Below are 23508 nucleotides of genomic sequence, written 5' to 3' on the forward strand. Positions count from 1 at the left end.
AATTTGCCCTCCACCTAATAAAAGGTATCATTTTTAACTCCTACAGCCCCTTAAGAAGTATTTTTTAAACCTAGTGGGGATAATAGCTCTCCATGGGATTCATTCCTTTTTCTTTAAATATCTCTACTTTCCTTCCGACTAAGGCATGGTTGCTTTATGGTGCAGTGGCCTGGAGCGAAGATGAGAGAATCTGAGAAGAGCTCAGTTTTTTTCTGATCCGAACAGAAACATGTCACAAAGCACTCAAGCAGTTTTCCACATTAACATTATTTTGTTTAGCTCTGTTTAAAGAGTCACCCTGGAAATGGAAAATAGGAGCTGCCTTACCTATATATAACTGGTGTGGCTCCGAACGCTATTCTTATAATTCCATATTAGCAAAGGCATCCTCAGATACCGTAACATTCATATGTAAATTTAATCGCTGGTGTGTTGTTAAATACAAACTACCACTGTGGAGCTGTTCACACTCATCTCTTCCATATTTTTAGAAGGCCTAGGATTCTTCTCAATAGCCCTTGAATAGCTCAACACTTCTGTCAAGGCCCACCTACTTTCCTTCCTTTATGGGATAGTCTATATATTATTTAGTATGCCTGGAGGTACTGTTGGCCTTCCTACACATCATCCAGGACCCTCCACCCCCAGCCTTCAGATCTCTGTTCACATTGAGCCTCCATGTTTCTTCATCCCAAGCCTGCCCCTTGGTCCAGCACAATCCCCTGTGATCTTCATAGTTTTTCAGAAATCCATGTGCCCCGGGCACTCTTTAGAAAAGGGTGGATACATTGTACAAATGCAGGGGTGGGCAACTTGTGGCCCTCCATTTGTTTTGGCCTATAACTCCTATGATCTTTCACTATTAGCTATGCAGGCTAGGACTGATGGGAGTTCTATGCCAAAACATCTGGAGGGTCCACCCCTGTGCTGATGATTTAGGTTGTCTTTTGAGTGTGGCTCAGACAAGCTACCACAATTGTAAATAGTCCCTTTTTGGCCTTCTTTAAGCTCAGCACCCTGGTCAAGATTGTTATTTTTGTATGAAGGCTCCTGCTGTGTGACTTTAACTTTAACTTCAGCTTTAACTTGGAAACAATTGATAAATAATTTGTAAACCTCCCACACACAAACACACATGCACACGAGTCCATCTCCTCTTGGCACTATTTCATAAAAATCCATCATAGGAATGACACCCCTTTCAATAATAGAATGGTTGCACATGTTGGAGGGTTGTTGTCATGACAACCATGACAGGTGTATAAAATAGGGTTAGCTTGTTTTTGCTTGAAAGGTTACAGCTATTATTTTTATAAGAGTAGTTCTTGGTCTAAGCAGCAGAAAAGTACATACTTAGCCTCACATAAGAGAACACTGGTTTCCCAAAAGCAATTGGATGGGTATTTGGCAGTGGGGTGGGGGGTATCTTTCTGGATTTTGAAAAGGTGCATTAGAAAACAGGCAAAGAAAAATGGGAAGAGTAACCTCAATGGCGGGCCAGCTGCAACTAACACCCAAGTTAGCTACAGTAGGGAAGGCCAGACTTCAGGTTTGTGGACTTTACTTTGTCTTCTACTAGAATCTCAAAAACCATCATTTGGAGCTAGGTACAGAATAGTGGCTCAAGATGGGTGGGTAACTGAGCACAGGAATTTGTTTTCAGCATCAGAACTGACTTCACACACAAAATCCACTCCTGATTTCCCCCTCCCACCAAGTTTTCTTCATTTAGATATCTAATTTGTCACTATTGTGAAACAACAGGGAGCCAGTAACTTTTGTGGATCTACTGCAAATCATCCAGACATGAACTGGTAGATCCTGATCTACATTCTGCCCACTCCTGATCTACTGTGCATACTAAGGCATTTCTCCATTTTATTCAATAAGCAAAGATCATGGGGCCGCCAGATGGCAGCATGCAGTATGCCACTGTTTGTATAGAAATAAAACTTCAGGTGGTTGCCTGACGCACATAGATGGATACCAAGGCTGAAACCCTGTGTCAAATTAAGCTGCTGAGATCCCATGGACTTCATTGGGAATATGTTGGCTCTTTCACAAGCTGCTCATACATGTCCATCCTGCATATTCAGAAAGATTGCATGGCAAAGCCCTTCCTGGGCTATACTATTCCAGACTACCAGTGTAGGCCACATGTTTGATAACACACCCACATCAAAAACTCCCTGATCATGAAAAGCTAACATGTGATGCAGAAGGCTCTCTCCCCCACACTAATGAGAAAGCTTTCCAGAGATTGGGGGGTTTGATGTAGGAAAGCATTCAGACGAGGGATGGGCAAATCTGTCAGTTTTGGTTTCTCCTGCATTCATATTGTTTACATCTCAAGTTCTTTCTCTGATGAATATGAAGAACTTTGCAAATTTTAGTAAATTCATATCAAAAATAAACTGAAACAAGTTTTGTGCCCATCTGCACCAGTCAAATTCAATAGGTAGAACTGTTCCTAGCATGGAAAGGACGGCGAGGTACCTATCTGCCATACAGCTGTTAAAGATGAGAAGTCTGTCAGAAAAAAAGAAGTGGCAATCCTTATTCAGTGCCACAAACATGGTTGAATACACAGGGACTCAAATCCAGGCATTATAGCTGTCAGAGACTCCAGAACTTGAAACTAGAACCCCAAGGGACCTAGTTGGGTGAACTACCATGGATTGCCATGGTCCAGAAGCAAAGAGGGGTTTGCAGCACCAGCTGGCAAGTATTATGAAGACCTGCATTGGCCAAGCCTGGTAGAAATGCTAGGGACCTGTTCTTCAGACCATGCCTTTTCAGCGGAATAGATCCCTCAGCTGGAGAACAGTGCCCTCCAGCTCTAGATTTATTTTCTGCCACCAACAGCCTCAGACGGATCCTTCCTGACACTATATTTCTGAGCATATAGGTTGGTTCTCAGGTTCAGTTCCAAACAATGGGCAGCATCCTACACTGCCCACATGTTAGCAGGACCTATTGCTAGCACAACGGGAAGTTAGCATTTCCTGAAACAACTGTAAACAAGCGGAAATGCTTTTTTCCAGAATGGGGCAGGTCAACGGAGCTCACAGAAGGAAAGCCTACTGACCTGTCCTGTTCTGGAAACTAGCCTTACCCACTCATTTCTGGGGTTGTTTTAGGAAGCGCTAGCGGTGAGTGCCACCAGCTCAACAGAGCTATCAGAGGCGCAGCAGCGGAATAGGATACTGCCCTCTGTATCTTGTCCCATACATGCTTTCAGTCTTATTCCATAGGCTAATCCTATTTTCATACATAAACATTCTCCTTTAATTTTTCATCACTGCTTCCTTTCTTTGGGCTATAGAGCAAGAAGAAAACTTGGGCTACTAATTACAGGCTTCTTGCCTCTCCAGCTGCTTCCCACTTGGCTGGATTATGCCAACTGTAATCATCCAGCAGAGAAATTCACTTACACACGGACTAGATGAAACTTAATGTTGGGTAAAGGTGGTAAAATGTGGCTTTAGTGCTGAATAAAACCTCTCTGGTTGGCAAATTAAATATTTAAAACTCCCCGTATTATCACATCCTGGTTTCCAAAATTTGCAGGTGTCAGGTAATTTTGCAATTATGGCGGTGCAATAAACTAGATGTCCCAGAAAGACCCTTTGAACCAATGAGCTGTGAAAAATAAATTGTCACAGTTGATTATGGCATTCAGAAATGACAGACCTTTGCAAGTCAAAGCATGCCAACAAAGAGTGCCAGTGATCATCAGCTGGAGGCTTGGTTCTGCAAGTAGCAGGAGGCTGGTCTCAAAGCTGTAATGAAGGAGGAGGGGAAGATATTAGAACGATACTGAACATTCTTCGGTTTTGTTGTTCAGGCTAAAAATAGCCATCTGGCCAGGTAGAAACACTTTGTGAAAATATTTTTTAAAAATGTCCTTTTGATGCCATTGTTTTTCCTAGATGCTAACGCATCTAGGAAAAATGAGCTCTTTAATGAGCTTCTGCCACGCATTGAAAACTTGGTTGTGTAGGCAGGCATTTGGGGTGGGCTAGGGAAATTTTAGAAAATGATGTTTTAATGTCTGATCTTATTGTTTTTTAACTGTTTGTATTATTGTACATTGCCCAGAGTGGCCGGGTGACCGGCGAGATGGGCAATTAAGAAATTTAATTAATAAATAAATAAATCTGCTTCAACACCATCCGAACCACTACTACATCTTCTTGGAGTAGACACATGAGTGATCCTAGACAATCAGGGGGTCATGTAGTGACTGTGATGACATCATAATGCTCTGTAGCCAATCAAATTTGGCTACATGATGAAGTCAATTGAAGGAGAAAGCAGATATTGAGTGAACAGGCAGATATTTTTGTAAATCTTTGTATTTGGGGAGGCATATTTTGGCTCTTGTAAAGTATCTTCCCCGCAAATGGAGCGTAGGTCAGCAGCAGTATGTGTTCGCTTCCAAAACTGTTATTTTCCAAATAGGCTGCTTCTTGTGCAGACTTATCACTGAGTTGCAAACACCTCACACTCCTTTCAAAGAAAAATGACTTTTTAAATCCCAAAGTCAAAACCTAAGGAGTGGTCATATACCCTGAATAAAGGGGACACCTCAGGTTGGCATGGGCCTTTTTCTCATTGTTGGATGGGGCATGGGTCCCTTAGGACTTTTTCACGGATGAGGTTTAAGGCTGGAATTTTAAGAAGAGGTGGCAAGAATACACAGAAGAACTATACAGGAAAGATCTGAATGTCCCTGATAGCCATGATAGTGCGCTCACTGAACTTGAGCCAGACATCCTCGAGAGTGAAGTCAAGTGGGCCTTAGGAAGCATTAGTAACAACAAAGCTAGCGGAGATGACAGTATTCCAGCCGAGCTATTTAAAATCCTAAAAGATGATGCTGTTAAAGTGCTGCATTCAATATGCCAACAAATCTGGAACACTCAACAGTGGCCACAAGACTGGAAAAGGTCAGTTTACATTCCAATTCCAAAGAAGGGCAACGCCAAAGAGTGTTCAAACTACCGCACCATTGCGCTCATTTCACATGCCAGCAAGGTGATGCTCAAAATCCTACAAGCTAGGCTTCAGCAGTATGCGAACCGAGAACTACCGGAAGTACAAGCTGGATTTAGAAGAGGCAGAGGAACTAGAGATCAAATTGCCAACATTCGCTGCATCATGGAGAAAGCAAGAGAATTCCAGAAAAACGTCTATTTCTGCTTCATTGACTATGCTAAAGCCTTTGATTGTGTGGATCACAACAAACTGTGGCAAATTCTTAAAGTGATGGGAGTACCAGACCACCTTACCTGTCTCCTGAGAAACCTGTACGAGGGTCAAGAAGCAAGAGTAAGAACCAGACATGGAACAACCGATTGGTTCAAAATTGGGAAAGGAGTATGACAAGGCTGCATATTGTCACCCTGCTTATTTAACTTATATGCAGAGTACATCATGAGAAATGCCGGGTTGGATGAATCAGAGGTCGGAATTAAGATTGCTGGGAGAATTATCAACAACCTCCGATATGCAGACGATACCACCCTAATGGCAGAAAGCGAAGAGGATCTAAAGAGCCTCTTGTTGAGGGTGAAAGAGGAGAGTGCAAAAGCTGGTTTGAAACTCAACATTAAAAAAACTAAGATCATGGCATCTGGCCCCATCACTTCCTGGCATATAGAAGGGGAAGAAATGGAAGCAGTGACAGATTTTACTTTCTTGGGCTCCAAGATCACCGCAGACAGTGACTGTAGCCATGAAATTAAAAGACGCTTGCTCCTTGGGAGGAAAGCTATGGCCAACCTAGACAGCATAGTAAGAAGCAGAGACATCACCTTGCCGACAAAGGTCCGTCTAATCAAAGCTATGGTTTTCCCAGTAGTAATGTATGGCTGTGAGAGCTGGACTATAAGGAAGGCTGAGTGCCGAAGAATTGATGCTTTCGAACTGTGGTGCTGGAGAAGACTCTTACGAGTCCCCTGGACTGCAAGGAGGTCAAATCAGTCCATCCTAAAGGAAATCAACCCTGAGTGCTCATTGGAAGGACAGATAATGAAACTGAAGCTCCAATATTTTGGCCACCTAATGCGAAGAGAAAACTCCCTGGAAAAGACCCTGATGCTGGGAAAGACTGAAGGCAAAAGGAGAAGGGGACGGTAGAGGATGAGATGGCTAGATAGCATCACGGATGCAATGAATATGAACTTGAGCACGCTCCGGGAGAGAGCACAGGACAGGAAGGCCTGGCGTGCTATGGTCCATGGGGTCACGAAGAGTCGGACACGACTGAATGACTGAACAACAACAACCAGTGACTAACCACTTGGGTTCCTTGCAAGGGGAAAAAAGGCGGGACATAAATGCAATAATAAATATAAAAAAATAACCCCCATTGGAACATAGTTGGATTCATTATGGACTAAACATGCTAACCTCTCCTTTGACACTCATGCCTACTGAGTTTCACCTATGAATGTGAAGTATTTGCCCAGACCTGGATATGGTAGCCATAGCCTTACTGAGGAAGTGTAGAATGTTGCATTCTAGGACTCTCCTAATTAACACTGTTGGTTTTGTTGTAGTTTCTGCGGTATTTATTTCTTAGGTTTATACCCCACCTTTTCCTTCAAGAAAGGAAACTCAATGTGGTGCCTTCTCCCACCACCCTAGTATATCCTAGTATATCCTACAACAAACTTGTGCGGTAGGTTAGGCTGAGAGATTATGACTGCCCCACAGTCATGGAGAGAGAGCTTCATGGCTGGGTAGTGGGTTGAACCATAGTCTCCCTGATTCTTATCCAGCACTTTAATCATGACACCACTACACTAGCTCATCCCATAACAAAGCTCCATTTTTTATATAAATACAGAGCAATATGAGTCAGCCTTTGCTAGAAACAAAAAGTAAGCTTTTCCCCTCCAAAAATGGAATTGCTCAAAGCAGCTTACAAAATATAAAAAGCATAAAAACGATAACCAATCATTAAGACATATTTACAACAAGCTAAAAGCAGCCAAAAAACAAATACACAAATAACCAAAACAAATAATCAGTAGATAAAATTAAGCAACAGCAGGCCAAGTTTCCCCAACCATGTGCCCTCCAGATTTGTAGACTACAGTTCCCATCATTTGTAGACTACAGTTCCCATCATCCCAGCCAATGGCTGGAGATAGGACTCGTAGTCAGCGCATCTGGAGGACACAAGATTGGGGAAGGCTAGCTTAGGCCAAAAAGAAAAGTTTTGCTCCCAGTCAGCTACAGCCTCACAGCTTTTTCTGCTATGTGCATCTGCCCACTTACAGTTACAATTACAGCCAATTGTCATGACAGTCTTGCAGTTTAGGCATTTGTGAATTAATTGAGTCTTCCCACATTTCCTATCATCTGCTGGCACCTGTCTGTCTTGAAGGCCTTAGAAAGTACAAGGCAGAACCAGAAGTTTCTTTGTGCCATTACTGATGTGCTGAGTCAGTCCATCTCTCCTGACCATTAGACCTAACAAGCGAATATCAGAAGCATTCTGCTGTTTCTCTCCTTTTCTTCCCCCTGCCCCACTATTATTGTAATTATAGGTTCAGTTTGTGTGTGTTTATTCAACAAAGCACATCAGAAGTCTGCAGTCAAAAGTTCTAGTCTGCAAGTTTGTTCATGTATAGTAGCTTTTACATCAAAGTTCTGACCCCAAACTGTTTTCCCTGGTGTAATGTACTACAACTTCATACAAATTATTACACATGCATCAAGTGCTTTTCAAGTGTTTAGAAGAAGCACCATCATGAATAACATTTTGATGGAGAATAGAAATTTACTGTCAGAGTAAATAGTTGATGAACCAGAGAAAAAGAGGCAATGTATAGAATCATAGAACAGTAGGGTTGGAAGGGGCCTACAAGGCCATCGAGTCCAACCCCCTGCTCAATGCAGGAATCCGAGTCAGAGCATCCCCGACAGATGGCTGTCCAGCCTCGTCCTGAGTGCCTCTGGTGTGGGAGAGCCCACTACCTCCCTAGGGAATTGGTTCCATTGTCATACTGCTCTAACAGTCAGGAAGGTTTTCCTGATGTGCAGCCAGAATCTGGCTTCCTGTAACTTGAGCCCATTCCTCCGTGTCCTGCACTCTGGGATAATCAAGAAGAGATCCTGGCCCTCCTCTCTGTGACAACCTTTCAAGTACTTGAAGAGTGCTGTCATATCTCCCCTCAGTCTTCTCTTCTCAAGGCTAAACATGCCCAAGTTCTTTCAGTCCCTCTTCATAGGGCTTTGTTTCCAGACCCCTGATCATCTTTGTTGCCCTACTCTGAACCCTCTCCAGTTTGTCTGCGGCCTTCTTAAAATGCGGTGCCCAGAACTGGACCCAGTACTCCAGATGAGGCCTAACCAGTGCTGAGTAGAGGGGAACTAGTACTTCCCGGGATTTGGAAGCTATGCTTCTGTTAATGCAGCCCAAAAGAGCATTTGCGTTTTTTGCAGCCATGTCACATTGTTGGCTCATCTTCAGCTTGTGATCGACAACAATTCCAAGATCCTTCTCACTTGTAGTGTTGTTGAGCCACGTATCCCCCATCTTGTAACTGTGCAGACAAAGGACACAAAGTCTGGCAGATTAGGGCCTCACATAGCATGATTTTTACCAATGCATGTTATAGACCCACATTGTATATCCACTAAACTGGAATGTTTGAAGTATACACACATCTTGTGTACACCATATAAACATATACAAGGAACCATAACTGGCCCCAGCTTATTCACAAATATTTATGTAGTGTACGTGAAGTTAAGACTGATGACTATGTGCTTTAGGTATAATGGTTTTAGCAGCATGCAATGGAAAGAATTGCAGGTTCAGTTTACATCACAGCATCCAAGTAGACTCCTGTATTCCAGGGAAGCTTTCTTGCTCTAATACATAAGCAACTTTCCTCTGCACAATCAGGTTAGCCCAGTGTAAACTGGGACATATATGCAATTTACTCTAGCACAGAAAGCGTTGAACTTAACATCATGTTAAGGGTAACATCATGTATGAAAGAAGTCTAGCTCAAAGAGGAGAGGTAGAGATAAGTTTCAGCAAGACTTAATCTAGTTGATTTTAAGGGACTTGTTTAAGCAACATCTCAATATCATCCTGGATCTTGATAGTTTCAAATCGCCTGTTGTAACTCTTGAAAGGCACTCCATCACGACCAACAAGGAACTTTTCAAAGTGCCAAGCGATGTCATAGCGGCACACAGGAGACCAGAAGATGAACTGTGGGTTGGCCATCACATGGTTGTCATGTGGGTAAGGCAATGCCTCTTTGAAGAATTCGAAGAGCAGGTGAGCATTTGTCCCATTGACCTCACACTTTTCAAACACCGTGAGGTTGGGCTCATACCCATTGCCTAGGCGGACATACTTTAGCGAATTCAGGATCTCTTCATTGGTGGCATTCTCCTGGTGACCAAACTGGTTGCACGGGAAGGCGAGCACGGTGAACCCCTGAGGCCCGAAACGCCGCTGGAGCTCATGGAACTGGGCGAAGTCCCAGCTTGTTGTGCCTCAAAGCGAAGCCATGTTGGAAACCAGCAACATGCATCCCGCCAATGAGCCCAGGTCATTGCAAAAACAGAAATAATACGTGCTGGATTAAATACAGATGTTGTTGTTGTTATATATCAGAATTAAACTCAATTTGTTTTGGGGGGTTCTTTTTAAAATGTTAGTATCTCTGTATATTCATTTTTTTTAATTAAGTTGAACCAATCACTTGTGTATCTTGCATCTGTAATCTATTCATTTGAAAACCTGAAGTCCAGAGACAAACCAACTGTCTCACAAAAAGACAGGTAAAAAGAGCCAAACAAGCAGAGAAAATCACATTTGTTTTTATTTACTTATGTATAAAGTTACTTAAACCCCACTTTTTGGCCCTAAAAGCCACACACACCCAAAGTGGCTTTCAATAAAAAAGAAATAACAAACAAATATTTTATTCTATTAAAATAAAAACAAACAAACAAAAATGATTTTACCCCAGTCCTGTGCATGTTTACTGAGGAAAAGGTACCAATGAGGTGAACTCCCAACAGGGCCAACTCTACCATTAGGCAGAGTGAGGCAGCTGCCTCAGGTGCTGGATGCTGAGGGGAGGGATGGCAAGCAGTTAGAGCTGTGTATACCATGTGGCCTGTCCTACACCCCCTAAGCTAGCGTGCTGTCCTCAGGAGTGATGGAGGAGGCTGTCAAGCTGCCAGTGTAGAAGTAAGATTCAACTGCCCATTAGGTCATTCTCTATACCTGGAGGGGGGGGGGGTCTTGTCTTTTACCTCAGGCAGCAAAATGTTTTGGGCTGGCCCTAATCCTGAGCAAATGAGCAGAATTACTCCAAAAATCCCATGTTCTGATTGGCTGATAACAGAATACAAATAGGTCATATGATGCCAAAACACAATGCTGTCAGGAGGCAGATCAAATGCATGTGAGGCTAGTTGAGTCGTATGTTTAAGGAGGTATAAAAGAAAATCTGACATTTCATACAGCATGTTATTTTTCAGTCTGATGCATGGCTTAGATGAGATCTGCCTTTCACATTTCCAAGGTGAACTGGTACATGCTGAAACTCCTTTTCTTCACAGTTTGGTCCTGTGTCACCTCAGTAAAGGATGACACTCTGAATCTCATGTCAGACTGAGCATATAGTAGTTCCTTTACATGCTAGCATCAGTGGTCAGACTTAGCAGACAGAGGGAAATGGGAGTTGGAAATAACAATGCGCTCGGTGTGACGTCACATGATTTAGAGCTTCATACATTAGTAAGACTGGACCAAGCCACAGAGGAGCGGTTTTCAGTCTGTTACTGCTCTGCAAATGTGACAGTGGGGTTCCAGTCTGATGAGATGTGTTGTACAAAGCTCCCTTGACATTTGGCAGAGGAAAATGAATGTGCTAGTTATTCTTTAAGTGTAAAAGGCCCTCATAATGTAGCAGTGAGCAAGCCAAACTACAAAGCCACTTTCACAGGGTGGAGCAGTATATGCCACCAAAAATAAATATTGGTTTCAAGGAGTACATTTACCCACAATCCAGCAAGTATGTTTTTACATTTGGGTGACAATGTGTATGTTTTTATTTTTGATGCTGTGCTTTGCTTCCCAAAGAGCCATGCCTTCAGAATTTATGCCACTACAAACACAAGCAGAATTAGAAACCCAGAGCAAATGAGGCCCTGGGCTATACAATATTGGAGTGAAGTGGGACCCGCTTCCCCAGTCTATTCCCATCTTGCTCTAGTAACACCTGTAAATAGAAGCCCCATTGAGCTGCCTGATGATTCAGTTTCTTCCCACACCATTGTTGCCCTTCAAGCAGAAAACACCTTTATTTATTTAAGTATTTATGGACCACTTGTTATCCAAGATCTTGAAGCGGCTTACAAACAAAACAAAATAAACATCACAATAAATGCAAATTAAACATCAGAAGCAGTTACAACCCGAGGCAGTAAGATCCAACATTTGATGATTGGGAAATTCCTGGGAAAAAAACATGTTTTAATAGGTAGTGAAAGCACATCGCTGTTGGTACTTCTGGTACAACAGGGGGGAAAGCAATCCAGAATGTAGGCACAGGGCCAGCTTTAAGGGGTGGCATGGTTGGGCACCTGCCGGGGACCTACACTTCAGCAGGCATGCTGACAAGAGCCTCCTGGACCTGTTCCTCCTCTTCACCATTTCAACCTGCTTGCTTGCCCTCCTCTTCCTCTAGCCTAAACAACTGTCACAGTGTGAAGGAGGAGCAGTAAATGCCACTGCATATTTACTCACTGGCTCTCTGCCTGGCAAGCAAGCAGGTGGTGCCAATGAGGACAAGAAGGAGCTGTGGGAGCAGCAACTAGTGACAATGCTAGCAAGAAGGTAGACTCACTGAGGTGGGGGTGGGGGGCACTGAGGGTTTCTTTCCCAAGGGCCATCTAAAACCTGGGGCCAGTACTGGGAAGGCACTGCCATGGAGAAAGGTGGTTTCTGTGCTGCCATTAGATGACAGTCTACAGGCTCGTGGCACAACTAGCAGGACCTTCTCTGAAGATCTAGTGGGTCGATACAGTGGAAAGTGGTCTTTCACGGATTCAGCAATTTGTGCTAGAATGCTAGAAGCAAGTTTTTGAGGCATACAGAACTCTTCCTCAGAGTTGGGTGTTAAGAGAAGAAAAAAGAACCTCTGAACAGACTAGAGAGACGGGGGATGTCAGACAGAAGTATGGTGGCCACTTCTGAATTGCCAACAAAGAGAATATGCATCACCAAAAAAGAGGACACAAATTTGCCTAGAGTTTTCACATGTTAATTTATATGTATAGATACAAACTTAGAAATAATTATTGTAGTTCAGATAGAAATACAGTACATCTCACAATCATGTGAAAGATTGTGACCACCAGGTGACCTGTGTGCCTTGCTCGGTCTGCTGGACAGGTGCTGTTGATGGTTAACCTCAAGGCCCAGATCGTCCTTCTGGTGGTTCTTTATCTTCTTTATATTTGGTCTGGGCAGCCCTTCAAATAGAGGACGCCTTCAAAATAGAGGACTGTCCTCTGTCAGCCTTTCAAATACAGGACTGTCCTCTGTAAAAGAGGTCACCTGGGAATCCTAGCAGTGCTGGGCATGAGGACTGTTGCTCAGTGGCAGAGCACATGCTTTCATCTTGGCTGAAGACCTTAGAGAGCTGCTCTAAGTCTCAGGGCGTTTCTACACCAGCCTAAAATCCTGCATTTAAAACGGGGCTTTCTGCTTCCGTTTTAAATGCAGGATCACAACTGATTCCCTTTACACACGGCTTCCTCCCTGCCCCTTCTCCCCGTATCTGAGTTTTCCATTATCTTTCATTGATCCTCTTCTTCCCGTTTTTACTCTTTTCACGGAGGAAACTGAAGCAAAACACAACGGGGTAATTTGATAGCTCATTATCTGCGATCCATTTAAAAATGGAACAAAGGGCATTTAGTGGAGGAGGGTCCCGGCAGGGTCACTGCGTCATGTAAATTGCCTGCAGACGTCCATGAAGGAGCAATGTCAATCGCAGGATAAATGCCGGGTGTGAAGGAGCTCTCAAGTGGACAATACTGGGCTACACTGACAAAACCTTGACTGGTAAGGCAGCTTCCTATATCCCTAAACTTATAGAGTCTCTGACTTAAGAATGTTTTCCCATCTGTGAGGTGTATGAGGCACCTTTTAGAAATAGAGTGCTTCCAGGCGGATGACTCCTAGCTCTGCCATTCAAAATACACTATGCCGCTGCTCTGTCTTTTCATCCTTAAGAGCGCAATCCTATGCCTCAGGAAATCCTCAGCATCTGAGGGGTCACAGGATGCAGGGGATCTCTTCCCCAAGACAGGAGAAAGAGCTCCAACCCTGGAGGAGGAGATTCAATTGTGGATCGCTCCCTCTCCACCCCACCTGCAAGCCTGTCTAAACTCCATGGTGACTCCCTCTCCTGAGGTCGGGACTCCAGCTTCAGGAAGGGAGGAACTGGGTGTGTTTTGGGGTTGGGTCAGGCAGGCAGGCAAGCAGGCAGGCAGGCAGGCAGGGGAGAGGCCATGGATCCAACAGATCCAACAGCCTCTCAGCCCCCAGTCCCACCCTCAGCAGAGCAAGTGAGTTAGACAGGCTCAGAAGCCTGTCTAACTAGAAATGCTGTACTGGAGGATGGAGAGGCTTTGCTTTTCCCACCCTGCTGGCAAGAGCCCAGCAGGGCATAGGACAGAGAGGCACCTCCGATCTTGGAGGCCTCTGTCATTTGGGTATCTAGCCCATAGGGTTGCACTCTGACTGGGTTCTTGTGGAAAGAAAAAGATGGAAGAAGCAGTGGGAAAACATGGGGGAGGGGTTATGAGCCAAAAGTGATGATGACGTCTTGACCACCCCCACCCCATAAAATTCCATAAATAAGACAGGGCAGTTGCACAATAAAAGCCTCATCTGGAAGTACCCATGGTGTGAAAGTTATACAAGGTGTAATATAAAGGTTGCACAGGGTGACTTATATTTCACAGCCCTCTAAAAGGCGTTGGTAGTATTTATTATTAGTATCAATTATTCAAAGAAATGGTGCAGCGCTTACTTGGATCCTAAACAGAGCATTTTACTAGCTTGCTGGTCTACAGCATTTCCCCCTCAGCATTTCACTGACTCACTTAGCTTCCTTTTATTATTTCTTCAGAAACAAAGAACAATTTTTAAAAATACGATCTTTTCTCTTTTTTTTAAGAATGCTGTTCACTGTGCTCCATCTGAAAGATTTTTGCCTCATTTTTCACAGAGTTGTGCAAGACTGATACAGATGCCACAAGCATTCACAGGATGAAATGAAACTACCTTGGTTTGACCCTCTTAGAGACACACTTGGTGGGTGTGCCAGAGAGGTTTAGAAGTAATGTCTTAAGAGTGTTGGAGGTGGTTTGATAGTGCTGTCATTGCCTCAAACAACCATATATTTTGCAGTCTTGGGAGCAAGTTCTGATAAAAGGCCATGCATCATTTCCTAGCATGTTGATGGGAAGAAGCTGTACCTACTGAATTTTCACCTGTCTATCAGGTTGCCGTTACAGGACTGCCTAGGGCTGCCACCTTTTCTCTGAGAGGTTTTGTGTCTCTTAACAGCTCCATGGCAGGTGCAAATTCAACATGTGCAGCTTCTCTCCACTATCATGCCTGAATTTCCACCCTATTATACTTCATGCCACTGAAGCGTTAGGGCAGAGCTAGAGAACCTGTGGCCCTCCAGATCTTGTTTGACTCCAACTTCCATCAGTCCCAGCCAGCATGACCAGGGATTATGGAAGTTGTAGTCCAACAACATCTGGAGGCCACATGTTCTCCACCTCTGCCTTAAGAGAATGTAAGGTGTTTCCAAATCTGAAAAGTGTTTGCCTAATGCTCCACTTCTCTCTCCACTTTTATCTTAGTGGAAACAAATGCCTGTGAAAATTACTTATAGCAGAATGACAGAATCACAGAGTTGGAAGGGATCTTGGAGATCATTTAGTCCCAACCTGTGCTCAATGCAGTCTGCAGGGTGTAGCTACAGCATCCCTGACAGATTACCATCCAACCTCTGGTTAAATACTTCCAGCAAAGAAGAATGCATGTTTACTCACACAATAAAGTTCCTCTGTATTCAACAGGCTATTCTATTTTTGCATCAGCTGCTGCAGTGACTTAAGTGTTGCATTTCAAATGTTCATCTATTTTCTCCCCCTTTGTTGTGCTGACAGCTGGGATCAGGTGCAGTTTGGTTGTCAGAGAAGAAGTCAATCTGTTCTTTTTCCTCCTGAGCAAAAACAACATCTAGTAGCTGTCAGAAATGGAGCAAGAAAAATTAAACCACCGGGTTCAAAACTGTTGCCCACTGCCAATATTTCAAGAGTTTCAGGGTGTAGGAGATCCAACCAAATAGTCAACATACACTTTTGTCTCTCCCCCCGCTCCACCCCTGTTTTTATAGTCTGTATTTTGTGCGTTAAAGACTGAAGGTCTGATTTGTTGCTCAGGGTCATATCTGCCAGCTGTTTCTTTCCCCCTGAAGATATGCATTGGGATCCAGAGGGTACTTCGTACAAGCAGAAGGCGCTTTTGCTCACATATGGTGCCACAACCCCATTTTCCACTGATCCTTTTCTCCTCCTTCAGCCTGTTACCCACATGCATCAATTTCAGAAGCTCCAGCGGCACGTTTTCAGGGTGTGCAGTGGGCTATCGCAGGAGGGGAGAAGCCCCACTGTGTAAGCAGAATTCTGCTTCCTTGTCTCTGGGTTCAACCCGAGTATGTTTCTACTTCCAGCAGCCAGTGGAATCTCTGTCCCAAGCTCTAGATACATTTTGCAGTGGTGAACTAGTTGAACGCATGATGCAGGGTATGCCCAGTGTGATTGAATTGTGTGCCCTTCCCTTCACACTTTACATGTTTACCATAGCAAACACCAATGTACCATGTAAAGGCTAAATTGACTTTTATCTGTGTGCCAAATATGTGTTGTCATCTTTTTTAGTGCCTTTAACATCTGTGAAATGCATTTTCCAGGGAGATCTGCCTGGCATCTTTACTGTATAAGTTTAGGTGCCAGGTTAAGACTTTCCTCTTCCAGCAGGCAATTAATCTTTAATCTGTTGCTCTTATTACCGTTATTGCTGGCTCTTTAATATTTTTAATGTTTTAATATTTGTGACATTTTTACTGTTGCATCACTTGTTTTGGTTGTTATTTTATTGTTGCTTTGGTTTTTGTATGATTGTAAACCGTCCTGAATTCATCTGCCAATTGGGCGGTATATAAATTTAATTAATTAATTAACCTGACATATAGCAAATAAAGGGTGTTGATCTCTTTGCTAAGAAAAGAGTCAGCTGCTAAATTTCCAAATGCCAGGCTGCTTTAAAAGCAAAGAAGAGCTGGCAAAGAGGTTGGCAACCTGATGTACAAACCTTTGAAAAAATTAACCATGACGCCTATTCAGGGCCATGGTTGTAGCATGTCAAAAAAAAAAGTGCAATTATTTGTGAGCATTTGAAGCACAGGTATCATTTGCAATGGTGTGGTCACATCTTAGTGAGACTATACCAGATGTATTAAAAGCAAATCACCCTTTTAAATTAAACACCATTAAGTTAAAATTAAGCACCAAAGAGTAACCATAAATTCAATATTGGCAACTGATGAGTTTATAAATGCCATTAATAGCTACTTTTGCACTGTGATTTTACAGCTGGAGTGCTTCCAGACAGAGGACTCCTAGCACAACCAATCAAAAGACACCGTGTATCTATTCTGTCTTTTATGCCTTAATGGTTGGAGTGGGGGGCGGTGTAAAGAAAAAAGCTGGAAGAAGCGGTGGGAAACAGAAGGATTACAAGTGGAAGATGATGTTGTCTGAATCCTCCCTTCCCCTGTAAAATTCAGTAAATGAGGCAAAGCGATTTTAAGACAAAAGCCTAGTCTTGATGTGCCCCTAGTAAAAGATCCACCAACCACTGGATGGACCAGTCTTCACAATGGGCAGTTTGCTACTAAATCATACTATATTAGTTCTGATAAGTCTAGCGATAAGAAGCTGCCTTATTTTGAGTTTACTCACATACCTACTTCAGAATAAAGCTTACATCAAGTATTCTTGTGCAAAATATTCATATTCCCACCATTTATTTTGGTCACAGAATGTTTGTATGTATGTATATATATATGCTTCCACAAAAGCAGCTTTTACTCAATACTCAAAAAGAAGAGGGAGAGGGAATGCAGTTTTTTGTGTTTTCCCATTGTCAAGTTTACATCACTTCTTTGAAATATTTTGCATCACCACTGCCCTTGTCGCATTCATTATATTTCAGCCCAATCAATACATATTTCTCTCCTTACTCTTTATAGATGTGAAAAAGAAACTTACTTTCCCAGTGGGCCATCGTAAGGGAGATGTCACTGCAAGGACTGCAGTAAAGATTCATTGTTGCTTTCCCCTTTCCTTGTTTCCACTATGTACTCCCACATAAGGATCTAGTTTTTCTAGCTAATTAACGGATTTGAGGAGTAGCAGATGTATTTTTAAAAATCAATTCCACTGCTTTGGCAGGAGTCTGGAAACATGTACTGCAACCAATAGCCTCAATTATGTGCTGATGCTTTCACCCCTCCAATGTCATTTAAAGGACACTTTTTTTCTTTCTTTATTGCTTTTTTGCTTGCTACCTTCACTTTACCCTTTCAGCTATTTGTTTCCAGGAAAAATGCAGGGTTGCTGCCTTTTTTTTTTTTTTTTTGATAAAGTAGACTGCCTCTATTTTTAACTGCTGTATATTATTATTATTAATTATTATTATTAAATAAGGAGCAAACTAGATGAGACAGTGGAGGTCCATAATAAAAAAGATATTGTAGAGCTGGAAAACATGCAGAAATGGGCAACTAAAATGATCAACGGGCTGGAGCATCACCCCTATGAGAAGTTACAACAGTTGGGGTTGTTTTGCTTGGAAAAAAGGAGGTTGAGACATGATACAGGTCTACAGAATTATGCATGGTGTGGAGAATGTGGATAGACAGACATTTTTCTCCCTCTCTCAAAATACTTGAACCCAATGGGGTCATCACATGAAGCTGGATGGTGGGAGATTATGGATAGATAAAAGGAAGTACTTCTTCATACTTAAACTATGGAATTAGCTACCACAGGATATAGTGATGGCCACCAGTTTGGATGGCTTTAAAAGGGAGTTAGACAAATTCCTGGAGGAAAAGGCTATCGATGGCTACTAGTCTTGATAGCTATGTGCTACCTCCAGTACCTATCTATCAAGACTAGTAGCCATCGATAGCCTTTTCCTCCAGCAATTTGTCTAACTCCCTTTTAAAGCCATCCAAACTGGTAGCTATGTGCTACCTCCAGTACCCCCCTTCATGGATCACTGCCTTGTTGTGGCGAAGGGGCTTGCATAACTCAGTGAAGCCATAAGCTGTGCCGTGCAGGGCCACGCAAGACGGACAGGTCATGGCGGAGAGTTCTGACAAAATGTGGTCCACTGGAGAAGGAAATGGCAACCCACTCCAGTATTCTTGCCAAGAAAACCCCATGGAACGTATCACAAGGCTAAAAGAGATGATGCCGGAAGATGAGCCCCTCAGGTCGGAAGGTGTACAATATACTACTGGGGAAGAGCAGAGGGTATTTCCAAGTAGCGCCAGAAAGAGTGAAGCGGCTGGGCCAAAGCCGAAAGGACACTCAGCTGTGGATGTGTCTGGTGGTGAAAAGAAAATCTGATGCTGTAAAGAACAATATTGTTTAGGAAACCTGGAATGTCAGATCAATGAATCAAGGTAAGCTGGAGGTGGTCAAACATGAGATGGCAAGACTGAACATTGACATCTTGGGAATCAGCGAACTAAAATGGACAGGCATGGGCGAATTTAATTCAGGTGACCATCATATCTACCACTGTGGGCAAGAATCCCTTAGAAGAAATGGAGTAGCACTCATAGTCAACAAAAGGGTGGGAAAAGCAGTACTGGGGTACAATCTCAAAAACGATAGAATGATCTCAGTACGAATCCAAGGCAAACCATTCAACATCACAGTAATTCAAGTCTATGCCCCAACCACTGATGCCGAAGAAGCTGAGGCTGATCGGTTCTATGAAGACCTACAACACCTTCTAGAACTAACACCAAAAAAAGATGTCCTCTTCATCATAGGGGATAGGAATGCTAAAGTAGGAAGTCAAGAAATCACTGGGATAACAGGCAAGCATGGCCTTGGTGTACAAAATGAAGCAGGACAAAAGCTAATAGAGTTTTGCCAAGAGAACACACTGATCATAGCAAACACTCTTTTCCAACAGCACAAGGGGTGGCTCTACACATGGACATCACCAGATGGTCAATATCGAAATCAGATTGATTATGTCCTTTCCAGCCAAAGATGGAGAAGCTCTATACAGTCAGTAAAAACAAGACCTGGAGCTGACTGTGGCTCAGATCATGAGCTGCTTCTCGCAAAATTTCGGCTTAAATTGAAGAACGTAGGGAAAACCACTAAACCATTCAGGTATGACCTCAATCATATCCCTGATGAATATACAGTGGAGGTGAGGAATAGATTTCAGGGATTAGACCTGATTGACAGAGTGCCTGAGGAACTATGGACAGAGGTCCGTAACATAGTTCAGGAGGCAGCAACTCAATCCATCCCAAAGAAAAAGAAATGCAAGAAAGCCAAGTGGCTGTCTGATGAGGCTTTACAAGTAGCTGAGGAAAGAAGGGAAGTGAAAAGCAAGGGAGAAAGGGGAAGATATATCCAACTGAATGCAGAGTTCCACAGAATAGCAAGGAGAGACAAGAAGGCCTTCTTAAATGAACAATGCAAAGAAATCAAGGAAAACAACAGAATGGGAAAGACTAGAGATGTCTTCAAGAAAATCGGAGATCTCAAGGGAACGTTTTGTGCAAAGACGGGCATGATAAAGGACAAAGAAGGCAGGGGCCTAACAGAAGCAGATGAGATTAAGAAGAGGTGGAAAGAATACACAGAAGAACTATACAGGAAAGATCTGAATGTCCCTGATAGCCATGAGAGTGCAGTCACTGAACTTGAGCCGGACATCCTCGAGAGTGAAGTCAAGTGGGCCTTAGGAAGCATTAGTAACAACAAAGCTAGCGGAGATGACAGTCTTCCGGCTGAGCTATTTAAAATCCTAAAAGATGATGCTGTTAAAGTGCTGCACTCAATATGCTAACAAATTTGGAACACTCAACAGTGGCCGCAAGACTGGAAAAGGTCAGTTTACATTCCAATTCCAAAGAAGGGCAACGCCAAAGAGTGTTCAAACTACTGCACAATTGCGCTCATTTCACATGCCAGCAAGGTGATGCTCAAAATCCTACAAGCTAGGCTTCAGCAGTATGCGAACCGAGAACTACCGGAAGTACAAGTGGGGTTTCGAAGAGGCAGAGGAACTAGAGATCAAATCGCCAATGTTCGCTGGATCATGGAGAAAGCAAGAGAATTCCAGAAAAACGTCTATTTCTGCTTCATTGACTACGCTAAAGCCTTTGATTGTGTGGATCACAACAAACTGTGGCAAATTCTTAAAGTGATGGGAATACCAGACCACCTTACCTGTCTCCTGAGAAACCTGTACGAGGGTCAAGAAGCAAGAGTAAGAACCAGACATGGAACAACCGATTGGTTCAAAATTGGGAAAGGAGTACGACAAGGTTGCATATTGTCACCCTGCTTATTTAACTTATATGCAGAGTACATCATGAGAAACGCCGGGTTGGATGAATCCCAGGTCGGAATTAAGATTGCCGGGAGAATTATCAACAACCTCCGATATGCAGATGATACCACCCTAATGGCAGAAAGCGAAGAGGATCTAAAGAGCCTCTTGTTGAGGGTGAAAGAGGAGAGTGCAAAAGCTGGTTTGAAACTCAACATTAAAAAAAGTAAGATCATGTCATCTGGCCCCATCACTTCCTGGCATATAGAAGGTGAAGAAATGGAAGCAGTGACAGATTTTACTTTCTTGGGCCCCAAGATCACCGCAGACGGTGACTGTAGCCATGAAATTAAAAGATGCTTGCTCCTTGGGAGGAAAGTTATGGCAAACCTAGACAGCATAGTAAGAAGGAGAGACATCAACTTACCGACAAAGGTCCATCTAATCAAAGCTATGGTTTTCCCAGTAGCAATGTATGGCTGTGAGAGCTGGACTATAAGGAAGGCTGAGCGCCGAAGAATTGATGCTCAACTGTGGTGCTGGAGAACTGTGCTTTCGAACTGTGGTGCTGGAGAAGACTCTTACGAGTCCCCTGGACTGCAAGGAGGTCAAATCAGTCCATCCTAAAGGAAATCAACCCTGAGTGCTCATTGGAAGGACAGATACTGAAGCTGAAGCTGAAATATTTTGGCCACCTGATGCGAAGAGAAAACTCTCTGGAAAAGACCCTGATGCTGGGAAAGACTGAAGGCAAAAGGAGAAGGGGACGGCAGAGGATGAGCTGGCTAGATAGCATCACTAATGCAATGAATATGGACTTGAGCACACTCCGAGAGAGAGCGCAGGACAGGAAGGCCTGGCGTGCTATGGTCCATGGGGTCACGAAGAGTCGGACACGACTGAACGACTGAACAACCTCCAGTACCAGAGGCAGTGAGCCTATGTACAGCAGTTGCTGGAGAACATGGGTGGGAGGGAGCTGTTGCACTCATGTCCTACTTGTGGGTTCTTAGTTGACAGCTAATTGACCACTGTGTGAACAGAATGCTGGACTAGATGGAGCCTTGGTCTTATCCAGCATGGCTCTTCTTAGGCTCTTAATAAGATCTCCCATCTCTTTAAATTCTTGTAAAAAGCAGCCAGGTAAGGGGCAATTCAGATCAGGACACTGGCACGAAGGGAAGGGTTAACCCTTCGCTCCCCACCCTTCTGGGGTCATTTTCCTAATGAAAATCACACACACTCACAAGGTTCTGTTTGCCCTACCAGGGAAAGTGTAGTGAATTCAGAAAGTTGATGCCTTGCATCATTCTCTTAGAGCAGTTAAACACATATGTAGTGCAAGGGTCTATCTTGCATCTGTCCCCCATCATCATTATTATAAATCCCTGCATTTAGTAAAACTTCCACATCAGGGGTAAAAGGTTTAGGAACCCTCCCTCTGTTGTGATTCATGCAGGGAGATTTCTGTGTGGGGAAGCATTAAAAAATATGATTATACCACCACCACCTGAATTCTAAAATGGTACAATCCAGATGTTGTATCCAGTGATGCTCTTCCACAAATAGAAGGAGTTCTTCCATTTGCAAAAGCATATTTGATCTGGCAGAGGCCCCCATTAATGGAAAGGGAAGGAGGTGATTTCCCCTTCCCTCTGCAGCTCGTGCACCAGCTTCCACACTTCTGGAGTGTACCCCAAGCTTTTGGGGCAGATTTGCAGGGGGGAAAGGTAATTCGTAAACATCTGCTCCCCTCCACATCTGTTAACAGAGGCCTCTGCTGGATCAAGCTCCGTTCCATGAGCAGAAGGGCACAATTGGATTCAGCCCCATGATTCAAACACCTCATCCAGTGTAATAACAACATGCAATAATTTCATTTAATGTTTAACTTCACTGAAAATCATTCTGAAAATATGTGATCCTGAAAAATGAGATTTTGTCAAATTTCTGATGTGCATTAAATTTAATTCAGCTGTAGTAACTTTGGTGGAGCAGAGATAGGAAGGTGCATAAAGCTCTTCGAGTCCTAGACTTTCACTCCAGGGTGGGTCGGAGTCGAGGTCCCTCATGATAGATGACGCAGTCGCGACTTTGCAGCCATCTGTGATTTTTGCCTGGAAAATACGGAGTTCCAAGGAATCATTTTGCTCCAGTGTTTTTTGTTTGCTACGGGTTTCCCTGCACTTCTGAGCCATCTGTCCCTTCCCCAAACCAACTTCGCATTTTGCAGTGGGCATGTTGTAGGCGTGCGTAGTGCCTGCGTCACTCTGTAACGCCCCTTTACTCCCCGCATCCTTTCACAGCTGTGCAGTCTCAGAGGCACAGAGGGTTGTTTTCATCTATTTAATCACACTTTCACACATTCTTGCAGCTTTGTATCTTCACAACAGTTGCTTTTGGACTCAGTACCCAAGGCCCGGAGGGGGTGGTCTTGGGGAGGACCAACATTGCTCTGGCCACCTTTTCAAAGCAATGGCTAGACGTGTAGCACTCACGCTTGTGAGTGCGAACCATCACAAGAGTCTCAGGCTGGGGAACTGACAAACTGATGGTGCGGAAATGAAGGAGCACAAAACACCCACTTTTTACCTAAAAAGGGACGGAAAGACACAGCAGAGCCCCTCAAATACAAAACAGCCACTGACATCTCACGCCCCCACATTCACGGGACTGCACAGCTGCATATTTCAGTATAATAGCAAAAAAGAAAAGGGCACAGCGAGTTTTTTAGGGAAGTGTGCAGTACATCGCGAGTGTATTGATTCGAA

The 23508-nt window shown here is 43.5% G+C and overlaps 1 protein-coding gene and 1 pseudogene across 1 annotated transcript in view; one reads left to right on the top strand and one right to left on the bottom strand.

Moving 5' to 3' along the window:
• Positions 1-23508, top strand: part of SLC8A1 (solute carrier family 8 member A1) — a 344239-nt gene that overhangs the window by 246528 nt on the left and 74203 nt on the right. The gene's annotated exons all lie outside the window — the stretch shown is intronic.
• LOC146360213 (glutathione peroxidase 1 pseudogene) lies at positions 9083-9565 on the bottom strand (annotated as a pseudogene).

This window comes from Heloderma suspectum, chromosome 1, assembly GCF_057233095.1.
Source record: "Heloderma suspectum isolate Gila_16-S chromosome 1, 16-S_ref, whole genome shotgun sequence".
NCBI lineage: Eukaryota > Metazoa > Chordata > Lepidosauria > Squamata > Helodermatidae > Heloderma > Heloderma suspectum.